Source organism: Vigna angularis, chromosome 4 (assembly GCF_016808095.1).
Source record: "Vigna angularis cultivar LongXiaoDou No.4 chromosome 4, ASM1680809v1, whole genome shotgun sequence".
NCBI classification, from domain to species: domain Eukaryota; kingdom Viridiplantae; phylum Streptophyta; class Magnoliopsida; order Fabales; family Fabaceae; genus Vigna; species Vigna angularis.
Window position 1 is genome coordinate 31,095,145 of NC_068973.1, and position 6,000 is coordinate 31,101,144.

Genomic DNA, 6,000 nt, shown 5'->3' on the forward strand with positions numbered 1-6,000 from the left:
TTTTAATAACAATTATATTTTATATTAATGAATATTTGTTTAGTAAGAAAGTATCTACCTTAAATAAGTGAATATTACATGTAAGAAAGTTTAAAACATTACATAAGTTTTCAACATGCCATCTGTAAGACCCTTGTAAACTCAAAATTTTACCAAGTTGTAAAAATTTCAAGTTGTAGTGTAAAATCGAATGCTGTCAAAATTTGATATGGTTTACTATTTTATGTATAACTTTTTATACAATTATTATTTTGGTTTGATTCTTTTTCCATTGGAAAGTAGACTCAAAGAGTTTCGATTCGAGTACTCATGCGCCTAATTCCGACTTCGGGAAGGGGTTCAACCGAACTGTCAAAGTTGTGACAGATGTGCTGTTTGAGTTTTTTTACTGGTTAATCGATTAATAGCTGTAGTTAATCGATTAGTACAGAGAAAATTCGTGTTTTAGCCTTTGGACTCGAGTTAATCGATTAGCACTTGAGTTAATCGATTAGCTACGTCAGTTATGGAAACATAACAGCCTGGAACACGTTTTTTGAGCGTGCAAGGTTGGGGAATCTTCCCACAAACCATTCTTTCCGGATTTTGGGGCTGGAAAATGGATTAGGATGGCCAGATGTTGGTCTTTTATTGCTAAATTACAATATCTTGGGTCATTGCTTGTCTTGGAGCCATTTCTTTAAATCAAAATCAGACTTGGAAGTTTGGGGAGAGTGGAGAGCTTTTTGGTGTGAGGAGAACGAAACTCTAAGTGTGCAGAGGTGTTGGAGCTTGCTTGGTCTACCAAGGAAGGGAAGAGTTACTCTCTTGGAAGAAGAAGTTAAGATCTTCAAGAGGTAAGGGGAGCTAATCTATGTATCTTACCTTGTGTAAAAATTGTATGAATTGGATGAAATGTTTTAAGCATATGGAGTTGATGTTAGATTGATCCTTGATCTTTGGTTTTCTGTTTGAATCTATGGATTTATTATTATCAATATGATAAGAGAATTCTGAATATGAAAGAGGCTTGAAGGTAAAGTTGTAAGGGAAGTTAGATTTAATCTATGAATTCTGCATAAGTTGTATGATGAAATAATTGTGCAAGGTAATGAATATATGTGAATTGGATGATGGAAATTCGTTCTAGCATGTTGGTATATGCGTAAATGAAGTTTTTGATGGATCTGGGTGTGAATTGGGGTGGTAAACAAGGAAGTTTTAACTCACTTTTCATGGAATACGAAAATTGTGTGTTTTGCTTAGTTAATGAATTTTTGGTTGGATGAATTGATGGAAGTATGAGATGACTATTGGATGACAATGAAAATGTTGGATCTGTGATGAACGTAAGTTTATTGATTTTTTGAGGATTGATTATCATGAATATGAGAAGAGTCATGGTTGAGAGTGAAAGGAAATCAAGTGTCTTTATGGTCAATTTGGGCTATTTTAGAGGAAGTGAGGTAGGGATTTTGAGTAAATGAGGGCTGCAGTGTTCCTGGACTGTTTGGGCAGTCTAGACAAGTCCATTGTGACTTGTTAGAAACATAAAAGTAGTCGAAAACATGTTCCAAGTAGTAGAATCAAATTTAGGTCCCTAAGTTGTTGAAGTTAGTGTTTTGGAGCTGAAAGTGAACTTTAATCACTTAAGAATGGTAGTAGAGATGCTTAGAATCATTTGGATAAGTTTAATTAAGTCTAAAACGAGAAATAAGAGTTTAAGAAGTTGAGAAAAGTGGTTAGAAATGGTCAAGGAAAGTTCTGCTACCATTCTGCAGAATGCGAAAACTGACCGTTCGTCCTCGTCGGATTTGGACGATCGGTCATGCCATGTGCTGAGTGGCGTTCGGTCAAATGTTGGCTTGGTTAACGTTCGTTCTTCGTAGTAGCGTTCGGTCATAATCATGCTTTGGCTTAGGCATTTAGCGTTCGTCCTTGTCTGGAGAGCGTTCGGTTTTAGGGGATGAAATTAATAGCGTTCGGTCATTGGTTTAAATAACGATCGCTCAAGTTATGGTTTAGTAACGATCGCTCAGGTGTTGGTTAGTAGCGTTCGTTCATTCGCTGGTTAGTAGTGTTCGGTCAGTTGATGGTTAAGTGAGCGTTCGGTCTTCATAAGGTTTGAACGTTGAGCGCTCGTTCAAACAGTGTTGAATTCAATATGGTGTTCGGTTTTGAGCATTTGGCAGAGTCTTTGATCTCACAGTGTTCGTCCATGAAGAGCTAGCATTAATAGCGTTCGTCCCAATAGTGCTCGACTAAGAGTAACAGCGTTCGTCCAAACAGTGTCCGTCCAATGGTTTATGACGTTCGTCCAAATAGTTAACTCGCAACTGCACTTTGCAGAATTTGTTTTCGATAGTTTTGGGGGTTTTGGATGTCCGTTTTGGACGTTCTCTAGGTCATTTTGGGGGTTCTTGACCCTTCCAGAACTGTTGGTGATGGTTTCAAAGCTGTTTGAGTTGCCTAAAAATGAGTATTAAAAGGATATAAAGAAAATGTGTTATGTGTACACTGTTTTGAGTTGTTTGATATATCTATTTGATATGGAAAAGTTGGGTGATCTGTTTGAGATTGCAAATTGATATGAGAATGATGTTTGAATGGTTAAGTGCTGTTGAAATCATGGTTGTATATGATTCGCTTATAAGTTTGATGTTAAATGAAGAACTTGAATTGTTTAAAATTTGGTATTGTGATGATTATGTGATGATGATATGATATGTGCGTTATGGTATGGTTGGATTGGTATTGTGAGGATTATCAGATATGCGTATTTTTGGCTGCTTGGTGTCATTGAATGAGTGGTGGATAGTAAGTGTTGTGGTTGCTGGCCCGGGGAAGCTCTATAGAGTGATGGGAAGTAACCCTATACACGGGTGACGTGTGTAACCGCCCGGGGAATCTCTTACATTTATGTAAGAGTGATGGGAGTGACGTGGGGTACTAGTCCGGTGAAGCTCATTACAAATTTGATTGGCGTTGTGCTTGCGGGCCCGGGGAATCTCTTTAGGCGAGTGATGAGGGGTATACTTGCACTTGTCTGGGGAAGCTCTTGATTAGAGTGATGGAGGGTGACTTGTGTACTTGCTCGGGGAATCTCCCTATAGAGTGATGAGAAGCAACACTACACATTAGGGTAATGTGTAACGGCCCGGGGAAGCTTTGAAAAGAGTGATGGGAGTGACGCTAGTACATATTGGGGTATGTATTTTGATTCGTCTGTAATATTGGTGGATGTAGTCTGATTTATTTTGATACATATTGGTATATGCATATGGTTGAAGCATAATTCGTACTCGGGTATATAGTTTGATCTGGTTAAGGTGTGGATGATAGCATGTTATTATGAGTATATTTATGATGTATAAGAATTGTATTTTTGTTAGCTCACCCTTGCTTGTTTGTGCATGTGAATGCGATGATCGTATAATGCGTGATGTTATACGGGAGCAGATGTTATTACAGATGTGATGACTGATGCTTCTGAACATGCATAAAGGATGAAAGAGAGATGGGATAGAGGACTTGGGAGTGTATTTTAATATTTTATTCGATCTTGACTATTTGAACATTTTATTTTCGGAATAATCGGTTTGTAATAAATAACGTACAATTTTTCCATTGAGGTTGAATATTAAAAACTTAAATTTTTATTTACGTGTTTTACGGAAAAAATTAGTCGGCGTAACACCAAATTTCGGGGTGTTACACCATCTATCATCCTACAAAGTGAAACAGGAGTATTAACACAAAAATTAGTCCTACTAAGAAAGGATGATCGATATGTCTTATTGAGGTTTTATTGACAATTGATGGCTTTAATTTCAATACTATTGTAATTATCTTCATTACACAAAAAGGTTGAATGTTAACTCCAAAATTTTAATACAAAAATATATAATTTAATTAAATATAATATAAGATTTCTCATTCATCTAAATTATTGTAAGTCTTTTTTATTATTATTATTAAAACTCATGACATAACTATGTTTTTTTTTTTACATTTTAATTATGTTTGACACCCAAAAAAAATCATTTCCCATCACAAAATAAATATTATTAAAGAATAAATAAATAAAAAATAAAAAATTATTGAGCCAAACTAAACCTCTTATCAAGATTACATGACACACTTTTAAACCAAAACTATACATTACAAGTTGATATCTATTGTTAAAAAAACAATTCAAACTAATACTCTAAGGTAAAACAGAATATCATTTAAAATTTTCTCTATTTACCAAACTTGTATTAGTCAACTTATCTACGTAATGGTTTTCTTTTCTACAAATATGTGAAACTTTAAACTTTATATCTTTAAGAATTAGACACTTTCTCCATCCTTCTCTAAGAGTTTAATGAATTATATTTTGATTATAGAAAACGTTACACACCAAAATTGAGTCAAATTTCACCAAAGACGTGAAATTTTTTCCTTCAAAATACACTCTATAGTATAAATAACTCCCATAAGTTTTATAATAAAAAAAAATTGAAAGCCCAAAAAGCAGAAAAACTACCAATCAATAAATATACCACCACAAGCAGCCAAACATGAACAACCATTTGCAACACAATCAATATTTACTTTCACAAATTCTCAAATTACTAAGATTAAAAGAGAAGGGTATAAGACCGAGTTAGAATATAAAAAAATTCAACACATTAAAATGTTATATTTAATACATGGATTTAGTTGAAGAAGTATAAACCATCCTTGCAAATTACGAGATGGACTGAATAACAAAGGACAAATTAAAAGGGTTTTGAAACTTTGCATGATTATACATTTTTTCATATTATTCAAATTGCACAAATAATCACGACAAGCTTGTCAAACTAACTAGAGGACATATGATTGTTTCTCACTTCAATAAAAGAAATAAAATTCATAGGAGAGTCAATAACCAAATCAGCAAAACATTATCTTTAACTAATTCCAAACCGTTATTAGAGCAAAACATTGAAAGAAAATATGCAAAAGAGATTTTTTGTTATTAATTACTTTTCTTTTTACCACTTCTATAAATGTATAAAAATTTTAGATGGTAAATCCACTTCATGATATAATCTACAAGGTATTAGTTTTTCATTAAAAATCATTATAATCATGATTATTAATTTATAAAAAAATCAGCCTAACTAAAAATAATATATTACACAGCAATCAATAAAAAAAAGTTTTAGAATGATTACTATGTTATGCATTATAGCATACTCCAAATTTTCTCATGTAGTTTGTTTGTGATTTTCAACATGCAACTAAAATAAAAAGTAAATATTATGTATTGTGTGTATGTTTTAGCTTTTTGTAGATGTTGAATTGTTAAACACATCAATAATTAAATAAATTTATTATTTTTTACGCATTCTTATGGATTTCTTCTGGGTGAATCTACTTTTTGTTAATGATATTTTATAATATATTATTGAAGTTTAATTGATAATTATAGTGGGAGTAACATTTTTGACATCTAGAGATATAACCCAAATCAAATCAATTTTTAAAAAAATAAATAATATCGTTTCTCCAATCCAACAAATGAGAAAAGTAAACAACAAGAGATTATTAGAAGGATTCTGTTCGAAAATCGTTTTCTTCGAGAGGTACTTTCTCTCGTTTAATAGTTATCATCTCCAACTCCATCGTTTGCGTGAACACGCAATCTGGACTTGGAGGCCGTGCCACCCTTGACTTCATGATGCAGACAACTTGTGTATCATGTTTTCTCCTTTTCCAATCTCCCATACTAAGTCTTTAAAAAGAAAGAGGTTTACTCTTTCTTTCTTTTTTGTTAAATAAATAAAGTATACACTAACATATGAGTTGTGGAGGAATGTATGATGCATGCACTGCAATTATTTCTGATTATATTATATTAAATACTCACGTCATGCTGCCCCATAAGTCACTGTTTTTTAAAATTAGTCTGCTTTAATTAGACAACAATAATTTGAGGAGAAGAAGGTTTGTGGAAGGAGTGCTGATACAATATCATACAACGTGAGAAAG